Genomic DNA, 14,308 nt, shown 5'->3' on the forward strand with positions numbered 1-14,308 from the left:
TGCAATTGTAACTCTCTTTTACCTGTAAATGTCTTAGCTGTCCTTTCAAATTGAGATCAAGAAATATCTCAATCTTGGTTACCTACATTAGGTCAATTTATTATCTTTACATTTCCAATCTTTGGCATCCAGATTCATATACCACAGATTTTCAGGTACCTACAAAATTATGTAGAATGAACACAAACTCAGACACAGTCATACCATCCTGTTTGCTTAAATTTATCATATGGGACAGAAAAAAATTAGGAATGCTACTAATCTTGAGATATATCATCACTGTTTCAGGGAATTATTCAAAGGTGATATCAAAGAAACAAACCAACTATAATAAACAAATACACCTTAAAATGAGGCAACAAATTTATCTTCCTTCCAAAAATATTTCTTTTGGAATGTAAAGAGGTTGAGCAAATATATTATCTATCCACTTCCTTCCTTGAATAAAATTCATGGAGCCACTTCTGTGATAGGTACACATTTAAGAATAACTCTATTTCTAGATGTTTTATAAATATGTTTTTTTTCTTTAGGAGGACACATATGTATTATACCCATAATGAGCCCTGCTTAACTGGTGAATTCAACTTCAGGAGAGCCAGCTTTCCTTCAACTCATCTTGATAAGGATTCCTTCTCATCTATACTACTGTGAGTAATTACATTTTCAGTGATGTTCCTTTGCAATAAAATTAGCAATAAATTCTTTGGTCAAACTGAACAAAGTGTTTGATAATGTTTCCCACTTCACAGCAGTTATAATACATTTTTAATTTTATGTCAGAATGTAAGTGTTGGACTTGCTTGTATTTCATGCCAGATTGTACTTTGTGAGTTCATAACTCTTTCCATTTTATTTTATTGTTTAGGGGAATGGGATGTACAAAGTTTCTGGTACACCATAAGACAGCTGATTTTCTATTTTGGGTGCCCTTATGTAATTTTCTTTTGGAACCTTTTCTTGAATATGAGTTTTTCTCAGTCTATATCTCCTTCCTCCACTCCTGCAAAATCCCCTGATACCTATTAGCATAACACTATGGATCTAATTATAGTTATTTCTCAGTAAATGTTGAATCTCAGCAAGGATGATTTAAGTTTGCAGTGGACCAAGGGGAATATATAAATTAACCAAGGTAGAACATTTGGGATTTTCACTTGAAAAGAGTTTCCTGGTCTTAAATAAAGTAGTGGGGTATATTCTTTGATGGGTATTTATTTATTTTTTATTTTTTGTCTTTATTTTTTTAATATTACATTAAAAAAATATGAGGTCCCCATATACCCCCCACCCCCTCATCCACTCCTCCCCCCCATATGATGGGTATTTAGAAGCTTCAGAAAGATGATTCTAAAGTAGCCTCTTTAAACAATTTCTTAAAGGTGCTACTTGATGTATAAAATGTTAAAGTAAGTTAAGTTTTAATTTAACCAAACTGAGTCACAGTACTGGCAAAGGTATTTCAGTGGTAATTCCATTTTCTATAGTTTGTCAGCTTGAAGATAGATTCCAAGCCCTTTTGATACATTAAAATATTACTTATTCAAAGTCATGTACACAAGTTATACAGAATGTGCTTTTTGTCAGGAAAAAGAAAGAAAAAAGTAATTCCATCACAAACTAAAGCAAAAGCATTGCAGAATAAGAAAGGGAAAAGTATATGATAAAACCTGGATGGATATGGAAATTTGTAAATGGTTTTCAGAAAAACAATTTAATTTTTCATGCTTTAAGAAGGTTAATATTTAATGAGCTTGTCTATAATATTTTTAAGAAACGGTATATTCATGCAAAGGAAAACTTGGTTTTCTGTCTGTTAAAATAATAATTTCTGGGATTATCCATTTGTTATTAAGAAATTGTAAAAAGATTTATTACCTTCTGAGTAATTGGCTTAGAAATCAGATAGTCAGTGTTTTATCACAATAATTTTCTGTACTTTATTCAGATGTATATGTCTTTCATGTTTAAGAGAACCAAGTGTTCTAACTTTTTAAAAAATCTGTTTGAAAAATAATCATATTATTTCCCATAAATTATTTTTAATCCTTTGTTGTCACTGAAAATGTCACTTAACCCATTTTTCATGGAAGTAGCCCCTCCCTTACTGGTTCGAAAAAGTTTTCATTTATTTTGTTTGTGCTCCAAACTCATCATGTTTATTCATCATATTTATTGAGAAGACACTTACTTCACTGCAGGAAGAATTATTTCTTCCTTTCTGTTGGCAGCACACACTGCTAAGGAGGATGTTGACCAGCAATAGCCACTGAACATGCTAAGCTTCCATTTTAAGACCAGGTATGGTTTGCAATAAAGCATGCTCTGCTAAACCACACCCCTTATCCTGCCTTCCCCCCAATTTGATTAGCCGACATCATTTAAACCCATCTTTATTCAGCCCCTTTAGCCTGCCTTTCCCATACAGTATAAAACCATAGGCTCAATTTTGCTCAGGTAGGCTGAACTGAGGCTCCCTGAGATCTGTTCTCCTTACTGGCTGACTATGTAATAAGTTCTTTCTCTTCTCGATATCCTGGCGTCACAGCATTGACTTCTCTGTGCATCAGGCAGTGACCCCACTTTGAACAGTCACAATTTGGTGGCCATGAGGGTTAGTCATAGAGAACCCTGCATGAAGCTTCACAGTCACTGCAGGATGGAATTTTCCAGTTATTGACCCTGAGTGATCACCCAGACCCCGTTAGTCTAGAGGCTCAACAACCAGGAATTTCTCCCATTTCCACTGGCATCATCAGCCCTTTGGCACAGTTTAATTTCAAGAAAAGTGATGGTTCCAGATGAAGACATCTCCTGGATGAGTAAATTTGTTATTTTGGGGTGGGTGACTTTGTTAAGATATCTATGTGAAACCTGTCTGTTCTGGTTTTTTTGGTCACTAAGACCAATCTGTATGGATAAAATGTTATTCATATAAATATTTTTAAATTGTATGGAATTAATAGAGATTTGGTAATGTTCTCAATGTCCATGTTAAGTCCTCATCATAATCTGCATGTTATTAAACAACATTATAATGTCATGAGTCATAATTTTAGTTATTTTTAGAAAATGCTATATGTTACAAGAGCAACCAAATCTCCATGCCAGGGACACTGTTTTACTCTGATGCATCTCTAAATGTGCATGCAATTACTGATAGGTTAGAACTTTGTGGTGGTTAGACTAGTGTGTCAACTTGACAAGATAATTGTGCCCAACTGCTTGGTCTTACATAAACCAATTATGTAATTATGTAATTAATGCTCTTTCATGTTATAAGCTATTGATAATGTGATAATGTGAAAGGTTCAACCCTGTCTTTTGATAAAAGCAAGTTACAGATTGCTTGTACTTATTTCTTTCAAAGCTGATTTTATGGGCTTTATATTAATTGTGTGATATACTCATTTTTGCTACACCAATGCTTTATTCTACCCATTTAACAATAAAATCAATATCTTTCAACCTAAAACATATTATACACATTAGTTCATGCCTATTTTGATAATAGAAAAGCCTTAATTAATTTATGAGAAAAGTCACTGCTTTCTTGTAAATTACACAAAAACAGAGAAAAAAGTTTTTCAATAACTCATCACACTCTTTTGTAAGATAGCACATACTAGGAACAAAGACAGAATTAATTCTCAATCCAATAAGATTTGTCTTTAGCTATTTATATTTCTGAGTTCACCATGTTCTTTTTCAGCTACTATAACACACACTCACTTAGAGAATTCCTGTTCCAGCCAAATCAGATTGGCACTGTATCTTTGAAGGGATGTCTGTGTGTTTACTTACGAAAAAAAAAAAATCAGAAGCCATTGCTATCTCATCTGTAGTATTTTCTTGATTTGCTGAGATGATTTTATAATACTTGACTAAAACAAACATTTCCTCACTATCCTTAAACAATATTCACTATTAAGAACATATTGGTGTTTTTTAAATTGCAATTACTTTTATACTCCTAACAATATTAAATGACTTGGAATAAAATTGTTTCATTATTTTCTCTCCTAAAATGCTTGTATCTACCATGCACTGTCAGTGACTTACAGACCACACAATCAGATACATTCACTAAGTTATGTAAAAATAATGTATTTAGTACATTTCATTTCTCTTACTCCTTCTTGGAATTCTTAATGATAAATGGATTAAGGGAAATAGTAGTTAGTATGATATTCAACTGATCACTAAATCTGAACTATGAGCAGATATTTTTCCACTATGGTTAAGATAAAATATAGAACTTTCTTCTTCTGCAGCATGAAACATTAATGGGAGATTTTATAAGTAAATATAAGATGGTTGTTTATCAGAAACCTGAAAAAAAAAGCTTGAAAAATTCAATGAAAAGAAAAAAATTCCTAAGCAAACAATTGGCAACATTCAATTTTTTAAAGCATTGAAAATAAGTGGCAGAAATAAAAGATTGCTGGCAAGTATCTTAGTTTATATCCACTCGGAGCTTTCTTTTCTATGTCTCAAGTTCTGATTTAAGTAAACATGTACTCAATTTGCATAATTACACATAAGAAAGGGGAAAGCCCTTATGTAATAAAATAAGAGAGCACCAATTCAACTGGTGTAAAATTAAGAACTATGAGTTTGTCTAAATAAAAGTTGGATAAAAGCACATGACTTGTAACCACTTCCTTGCATATTACATCTGGAGGGAACACAGTTTTCCTGAGAGAAGTTTCTTCAGAGCCTCCTTCACATCCATGTTCCTTACAGTGTAGATGATAGGAGTTAAGATAGAAGTCAGCATGGTGTAGAAAAGAGAGATAAATTTGCCTCAGTCCTGGGTATAACTGTCACTTAGCTGGAGATACATGTAATAATGTGCCATAAAAAATGATCATCACAATGAGGGGGAGGAGCAGGTGCTACAGGCTTTATGTCTTGCCTCCACTGATTTGATCCTCAGAATGGCTTGGGTTATGAAGCCATAGGAGGTAAGACTGAGTGCTGGAGGGATTAGGAGGAAGAGGACACTAATGACAATAAGCACCAATTCATTAATGGTGATGTCCACACAAGCCAATTTGAGTAGAGCTGGTACTTCACAAATAAAATGAGCCAACCAGTGGTTGCCACAGAGAGGCAACTGCAAGGTGAATGTAGCATGAATCAAAGAATTGGCCAAACCACTCATCCAGTAGATGGATTTCAGCTGCTGACATAGCCACATGTTCATTATGACTACATAGTGTAAGGTTTGCAGACAGCAGCATAGAGATGGATGCACTCTGTAGAGCCCAGGGTTAGAGAGGTGTAGAGTTGGACCACACAACATCCATAAGTGATGGTCTTCTCTGGTCCTTGCAGGTTAACTAGGGTTTGAGGAGCAAGGCTAGTGGTGAAGCAGAGCTCCAGGAGGAGAGATTACTTAGGAAAAAGTACATGGGGGTGTGGAGAGGAGGATCCATGTACCAGGTAATGATGATGATGAAGTTTCCCACAAGCATCAGGAGATAGAAGAAAAGGACAAATACAAAGAGCACAGCCTCTAGGCGAGGGTGGTCTGAGAAACCCAGAATGATGAAACCCACCAGGGTACTGTCATTGGCCCTTCCCATATCTCTAGGGGGAACATCACCTGCTAAGAGAAAAATGAGAAGTTTAAAACAGTTTATCTGAGAATCAAAAAATGTAAGAACTGTAAGATCATGGAGACCTATTTGTCCACCCTACTCATTTTTGCCCTTAATGTGGTCCATATACCATCCAGTCTAATGCCTTTTCTAAGAAAATCATGAATAATTTCAATTCAGGGTTTTCTGGGAACTCGTTATTAAAGCCCAAGGTATTATTTCAAAATCAACAGAAGAGAATGTCATTTGGCTAACATTTATATAGGGGAGGGTGAAACAAATTTTGAATTGAAAGAAATGGTAAGTCACACAAAAATGTTTCAGAATGAGAAATATATTCTGTCATGTTACATTTTTCTAGATTCTCATCTAGAAGAATGGAATCATATTCATCATATTCCCTTTTCCATATAAAAGACATTATTCAATTATTATGCTATTTTAGTCATTATTAGTCTATCCACACCACACAACCCTAGTCTATAATGCATTCATTTCTGAGAAGAAATTTACAAATATCCAATATTTGAACTCTTGACATTAAGGTCATCCCCAACCCACTGTACATCACTGCCAGATCAATATTTCCAAAATAGAATTTGGAAATATCACTTTTTTTTCTGCTTAAAAGCCTGTAGTTACATTTCAATACTTTCACTTCAAAGAAAAATACTTTATTTCACTCAATTATCTCTAAAGTTTTGCTCCAAATCCCATTTTCTATGCATAACTTCTACAGTGACCTTTCTGGATCTTCTTATAAAGACAAGTAAGTCATCCACATATTGTATGCAATGGTCAGTTCTCCTAATGACCAAATGACTTCAAATGTTCTTCACCTTTCTAAAAAGCATTTGTCATTGTAGCTTAGAATTTTTGTCATGTTGAACCTTAAGGAGTTTAAAAAGTTTTATCAATTATCTTTTTTTAATTATATATTTCTAAGAAGAATTTAACAAATCTATAACTTTTTTTATGTTGTGTATTCTTGTTTAATGTATTTTTGTTTTATGATGAATATTAATGACTTGAAGCCAGTTGGTTTAAGTAATTATTCAAAATATACTTTAAAAATAATTTCATTTTTGACAATTCAATCATTGAGTGAACATGTATGCTCTCCGTTGAATTTTATATTATATATGTTCCTTTCTCAAACATGTTTTCTTTTCATTATAATATGTCTCACAGGTAAAAATAGTCTTCTTCTATCCTATTGCATCCCAATATTATCCATTTTAAAAGGCTTTATATTAGTCTTATCCAGAAAACCTTACGCAGTTTCCACATTTCAAAACAATTTTTTTCTCATCTGTAAGTTTGCAAAACTGATTTGAAAATTATTTATTTGGTTCAGACTTAGAACATTATTTTTAACTTTTCTTTTTTAAAATTTGGATTATTCATTATGTACCTGTTAAATTTTGTTTTGTATCTCCAGATGGATTATTAGATCAATGACAATCTTATCCCTGTTGAAGCAGTGCACAAAAAGAGTATAAATGTGTATGTGCAGTGGTGGCAAAATGAGGAAGATTTCCTATCTTCCTCTGTGCCTAGGATGAAACCTGAATGTATTAGATTTTGTATGCAGATTTTATTTCACAGTAAAAACCATGAATATGGTGTTTTCTTTTTTATTTTAAAGGGCACTTATTTTTAGCACTAATGATGGTGCATTTTTAGATATTCAAACAAATATTCACTTTAACAGGCTTTAATAATGAGTTCCCAGAAAACCCTGGGATTGAAATCATTCATGATTTTCTTAGAAGAGGCATTAGACTGGATGGTATACTGTGCTTATATATATTCCCTGCAGAGCCAGATGAGGTGTAATTCTTCCAATGGAGGTTGCATGCATTGTTTATGCTCTCATCATGCTGGCCTCAAAAGCTTTCCTCTACCTTTCACACATTTGCAATGCCTGTTTGTTGAAAATATGTGCACTAAACATGAATAACAAATGCAAAAATTCTAGGTATTGATGTAAGTTCATAGAAGTGAATGAGCAAAACCACACTCATATAGCAAACCCAAGCAACCTCAACTCTCCAAAAAAGACCTAAATCAATAGCAGATGAGAAAGAAATTTTAAACAGAGGTAAACTACATGAGAAATACTAAAAAAATGGGGATTCTCTTTATGTTTTCTTAGAATAACAGTTAATAAGTTTGTATGTTTGTGAAGGGAGAAGTAGTAAAGATTAAAAAGTCAAGAATTCTATGATTTAGATAGTGAAGTATTTTGAAAATCAGCCTAAGATTCAAGAAATGGTTATGCCCATCAACAGATGAATGGATAAATAAAATGTGGTATATATATACAATGGAATACTACTCAGCTATAAGAAAGAATACAGTAGAAACACATGTGATAGCATGGATAAATCATGAGAACCTTATATTGAATGAAGCAACCCAGGCATTGAAGGACAACTACTACATGACCTCTCTGATATGAAATAAGTAAACCAAGCTATCTCAGAGAGCTAGAGACTAGATGATAAGCTTAAAGGAAGTGGGGGGGGGGTGGTGGTAAAGGAAAGTTGCAAGCTGACACCAAAATAGGTGAAATCTATGATAAGCTGGAGGTAAGTATTTGTACAGGGAAGGGATAAAATGGGGGCATAGGGATAACTTTGGGTGGGGCTTTGTGGGCTTAAAGGGGGCTAGGGATGGGAAGATAGGTCATATGACCCAAGAAATTAGGGGGAGGGTGGGGGGAACACTTGAACATAGGAGATTGTCAGGTATGTGGTTGAAATTATAATGTAGAGAAAACACTTTAGAAAATACAATAAGGAAGGTTACCTGTTTTAGATGCTTAAAGGGGTCATGTGACACACGGCAGGCTTCTAGGGAGTGTGTGAGTGCTCATTTTGTCATAGTGGGTTATATCATTGTGTGGAGACCCATACAATGACAGTGAAGGTATACCCACATCCTGGGGGGACTGATATTCTCAAACAGATGGAATTGTATCTCTCAAGAGAATTGGTGACTCCCACTGGGTTAGGGCAGTCGAATAGGTCAAACCCTCAACATTGTTGCAAGTATCTCTGAATATGGTCCTTCAAGTAATAAAGATTGATTGTCACAGTGGGCCCTGAGGGGAGGGGGGAAAGAGGTGTTGAATAGATGGAATCAGTGTAACTGTGGGGCAATGGAAGTGTTCCACAAGATCATGCAATGATGGATATAGGACATGTTAAATTACACCAAAAATGTATAAAAGTCTATAGGCTAAAATGTAAACCATAATGTAAAGCATAAGATAACTAAAAATTTAGAAAATTGTATAGTCTAAAATATAAATCATAATGTAAACTAAAATGGAACCATGTTTGAAAGCTATTGTTTCAATATCTGTACATCAGCTGCAGCAAATATAATATGAACATACAAAAATACTGTTGTTTGGAGAGGGATGAAGGGTTTGATGTTGGATATGTGGGAATACTATATACTGTATATGTGAGTTACTATGATCTAAAACTCATGTGAAAACAAGCTTAAAAATTAGGGGAAAAAAAGAAAGGATGTAGACACTAAGGAAGAAATGGAAGAAATTGCCTTGCCACTGTACATACAGGGCAACACCTATAGCAGTGATGAAAGGCAAAATGTCAAAAATAAATCTTCTTCATTTTTTCATTTTTTGATACCAAATTTATTTTTCCTTTATTTAGTTTTTCTAAATTAGTATGTATTCTATATCTAACCTTCAAATCTATCATTATATTCCATTTTACTATTAATAGAACCTGGCCTATTTTGGACCACAGAGAGGTTCAACTATGGCAGGGGAGGAACACTGGTGTGGGGTGTTATTGGTGGGGGGCACATGGTTGGGAGGGAGTTCTCCAGGGCATGTATACAGGGTACATAAAAATGTTTGGATATTTTCATAGTGGTTTCAGTTAAAAACGACAACTGAGGGAGCACTGAGTTCCTAGCCGGGGGAGCTCTATCACATTCCCCAAAGGAACAGCAACAATTATCCAAGTGCAATGGCAAAGACTAATAAAGATGGATGGTCCAACAATGAGCCCTTGATACTGATGGTTATGATCATGAGCCTGTGTGCCTGAAATATGAACTAGGCTTAGAGCTGCAGGGTGCCTAGGAGTTACCTCCAGAGAACCTCCCTGTTGCTCAAATGTGGCCACTCTCTAAGCCAAACTCAACATGTAAATGCATTACCTTCTTCCCAGCATGGGACATGACTCCTGGGGATGAGCCTCCCTGATGTCGAGGGATTATGACCAAGCACCAGCTGATGATATAACTAGAAAGAGACCTTGAATAAAAGGATCAACTCAGACCAGCAGAGTATCTCAGCCTACATGTAATATCAGGTGTTAAAACTGCTTTTTGACTTTGGATAGAAGGGGGAAATGGAAAGGACAAATGAATTTATATGGCTATGAGTCTCCAAAAAAGAGTTGGGAGGTCATCTGAGGGGTAATGCTTATGCATGCCTCAGCAAGGTACCAGAGACAGCCAAAGTAGATAGAAACCCAGGTACTGTGCCTCCTAATGGCTACAGAGACCCACAGGTTCTATGGTCATGGCAGATGACTCTGGAGTTCAGTGCCATGTCAGTTGGCCCTACTTTGGAGTTTATGTTCCTGAGTGTGATTGAGTTGGACACAGATATGACCTTTCTACACATGACTCTTCTGTTACTTTTACCAGACCTGTAGTTGGCGTTTGGGTTGGTGTATACTCAGGAGACCTGAATTTCTGGTCTGTCCATGTGACAGCCAGGCCCTGAGCCTCAACAGACCTGCAACTCCTACTTCTGGTTTATTGGACTTACCCTGGCCAGCTAACAGGGAGGTGAAAAAGGTTAACTGCCAGGGAGCCAAGAGTGCCTACAACTGCAAGCAGGAGAATTACACCCACCATCCATGTGGAATCTAAGCTCCCTCTTGATGTGGAGGGGTACTGGACATAACCATCCCAGGGTCCATAGGATGGAAGAATAGAATATGGATTAGAATGGACTTACTGGTGTTCTGCTGGAGAACTATTGTGATTAGTAATGGAAGAAATTGTAGTATTGATGTGGAGGAAGTGGCCATGGTAGCTGCTGATGGTAGGGAGAGGGAAGAAGAGGTACAATGTGGGGGCATTTTCAGAATTTGGAGTTGTCCTGTGTAGTGCTGCAGGGACAGATGCTGGACATTGTGTGTCCTGCTGTGGCCCACTGGGTGGACTGGGGAAGAGTGTAGACTACAATGTAGACCACTGTCCATGTGGTGCAGCAGTGCTCCAAAATGTATTCACCAGGTCCAGTGAATGTGCCATGATGATGGAAGAGGTTGTTGATGTGGGAGGAACTGGGTGAGGGTGTGGGAGGTATACGGGGTCCTCACACTTTTTTAATGTAATGTTTAAAGGAAAATAAAGAAAATATATACATATATTAAAGAAAAGAAATAGTTATGATCTTTGATTATACATGGAACATATGCAACTCATGCTTCACAATATCTTATCTGACTAGAACAATCTAGGTAAAGTTGGAAAGAAGAAAGAAAGGAAGGAAGAAAGGGAGGGAGGGAGAAAAGAGGTAGGGAGGAAGGGCAAAAAAGGCTAAAGTAAGGATCGAGGTTTGATGTTTTGAAGTCCATGCTCTTTGTCTCTAAAGCTCATTCTAATTAAGCCTCATACAGCAACCAGAGTTATCTTTGTCTCTCAAATATGACATTTCCCTTTGAATGGTTTCCTGTGTTTACAAGAAAAACATGCACTATCCACAAGGCATTCAACCCCTCCTGGGGCTGGTTTATGCCCTCCCTACATCCACTGCCATACCCCACACATCTATCTATCTTATCATGCTGCCATTTTGAGTGGTTTGCACTTCCCCTACTTTCCTTTCACTCAGTCATATGTTTTCTTAGGCTTCTCCCTATGAAAGGATATTCTCCCACAACTCCCATCACAGGAAAAGCATCTCCTCCCATTTCAAGGCTCCATGCTGGTCACTTATGTACAAAGTCTTCCTTGACTCTGATCAGTGATGACAGCCCCTATGCCCCATCCAGGTAGATTTACCAATTCTTATCTAATAAAACCATCCTTCACCCTGAACCTACTTCTATCATAGAACCTATCAGATACCACTGAGATAAATCTTTACATTTGTATGTTTCTAATAAACTGCAAGCTTCTTAAAGTGAAGGGTCATGTTTTACTGATTTTATTATGTATAATTTGTATGAAGTCTGAAGCATAGTAAAAGAGAAATGTTTGTTGCATAAACTAATGCATTTTAGTTGCCCTATTTCCCAAAGACATACCCTCTCTTGGGTCTTTCTGTATAGAACATAGTCTACCTTTACTTTTGTGACACTGAACCTTGCTCATTCAAGCCACTTGCCTGTTTAAAGCCTTGAAACAGGCTGAAAACCCATAGCCATGTCTTATCCCAATTTAAAGAGATCCAATATAAGACAAATGTTCCTTCTGGTCTAGTCCATTTTACAGATGTTTTGTTCCTCTGTGTCTGCCCTGCCTTTAGGTGAAAATACAAGACTGATGGTGTTAGAGTTCTCAGTATCTGCTCATGTGTTTTAAAGTTACCTACATGAGCAGACAAAGGCCTGATTTGATGTGTAAGCAACTGTCCTCTCCAGTGCACATTCTGATTTATGCTGTTTCATCCCTCAACTTGCTGACCCCTGTCAGCATCAATAAACACAATCACATCTCTCTGAGGAAACTGACAAATGAGACCACAATGTTAATAAAGTCAATAATGAATGATGCTCTGGAAAATATTTTATTCTGGCTCAATAAAGCCAAACCTAATAATTCATTTTAGTGATATTGTACTTAGAATATTCCTCCATTTGAGGTTGAAGAAAGTCCAGAGCTCAAAAGCTTACAATAACACACAGCTTGAGTTGTATAACTGTATAGTAATTCTCCTAAGTAATTTTTTTACAGAAGATTAATACCACATTGAATTGAGTGCTCTAGGATGTTGTTTGTATTTACCTATGTATCATGTATCTCTTTATGTAAACATCTATGCAACTATTTATGTATCTAAGTATCTATTTATCGATCATCTGTCCTCTCTGTATCTAGGTTTCTATATCTATTTAGCTATATCTATCTATCTATCTATCTATCTATCTATCTATGTATCTATCTATCTATCATCTGTGTTTTCCATAAGAGATGACTTAAATTGAAAATATCAATTATACTAATAAGTTGCCAGGCACTACCTTGTAATTATGAATAGCAACAGAAAATTGCCACATTTCCATAACTGCAGAAAAAATAACTTGAAATTCAAAGAGTTTAACTTTCTCTCTCAACATTTCATGTTACATTAATGACGAACCATGTCCAGCAGAGATAGAAAACTATAAGGTTGCTACCTGAATAACTTCCATAAATCCATTCAAAACACAAGTGCACTCAAGTAATGCTAAATTCAACTTAAGTCTTACTACCAAGACTCTGTAAATGTGTTGGCATTTTCCACATCTTCAGAAAGCACATTATATAGCATTTCCTTAGCTTTGTGTTTCTGTGTCAAACCTGGTCCTGACCCACCAGGCAACTTAGATTCAGAGCAGTGTCTGTTGAAGACTGATATTTCTCACAGGAACAAAGCCTGAAGAAACTGTTGCAGTCATAATGAGATTTGAGAGAGAGGGGGATCTGAAGTGGGCAGGATCCCTTTATGGCAAGTTCATGTTTATTCACATCTACAAAACCCTCTGGGGTAACCTGTGTCCAGCAGGCAATTAGCAGAGGAAGTAAGTAACTCCAGGGGATCAACCAAGGAGAATGGATATACATATTTCCCTAATGTGGAGTATTCTGTTTTTAATACAGTATCATTCTTCAACGTCCTACTTTGTAAAGAAGTCATCAGACTTCCCAGCATAAAAAATAAACAAACTTGTCTGTGTTGCTTCCTTGCTCCTTCTCTTCAGTTACAAGAAAGAACATCTCTGTCATCCACTTTATTTTTTTTTTAATATTTTATTTTATTTTATTTTTTATTGACTTTGTAATAATATTACATTAAAAATATATATGTGAGGTCCCATTCAACCCCACCCCCCCACCCTCCCTCTCCCCCCCCCAACAACACTCGTTCCCATCATCATGACACATCCATTGGATTTGGTAAGTACATCTTTGGGCACCTCTGCACCTCATAGACAATGGTCCACATCATGGCCCATACTCTCCTCCATTCCATCCAGTGGGCCCTGTGAGGATTTACAATGTCCGGTGATTGCCTCTGAAGCACCATCCAGGGCAGTTCCATGTCCCAAAGACGCCTCCACCTCTCATCTCTTCCTGCCTTTCCCCATACCCATCGTCCACCATGTCCACTTTTCCCAATCCAATGCCACCTCTTCTATGTGGACATTGGATTGGTTGTGTCCATTGCACCTCTATGTCAAGAGGAGGCTCAAATTCCACATGGATGCTGGATGCAATCCTCCCATTTTCAGTTGTAATCATTCTAGGCTCCATGGTGTGGTGGTTGTCCTTCTTCAACTCCATCTTAGCTGAGTGTGGTAAGTCCAATAAATCAGATTGTAGGTGCTGGAGTCTGTTGAGGCTCAGGACCTGGCTATCACATTGTCAAGTTAATCCTTCCACCTGTAACTTGGATTACCTGCATCATATAACTCCCCATAACTAGCAACATC

The 14,308-nt window shown here is 36.5% G+C and overlaps 1 pseudogene; it reads right to left on the minus strand.

Annotated features, from left to right (window-relative positions):
• Positions 1-4,672: 4,672 nt before the first annotated feature.
• On the minus strand, positions 4,673-5,591 carry LOC105745076 (olfactory receptor 2G3-like; annotated as a pseudogene).
• Between the last annotated feature and the right edge of the window lie 8,717 nt (positions 5,592-14,308).

The sequence above is a fragment of the Dasypus novemcinctus genome, chromosome 26, assembly GCF_030445035.2.
Source record: "Dasypus novemcinctus isolate mDasNov1 chromosome 26, mDasNov1.1.hap2, whole genome shotgun sequence".
In the NCBI taxonomy this organism is placed as follows: Eukaryota; Metazoa; Chordata; class Mammalia; order Cingulata; family Dasypodidae; genus Dasypus; species Dasypus novemcinctus.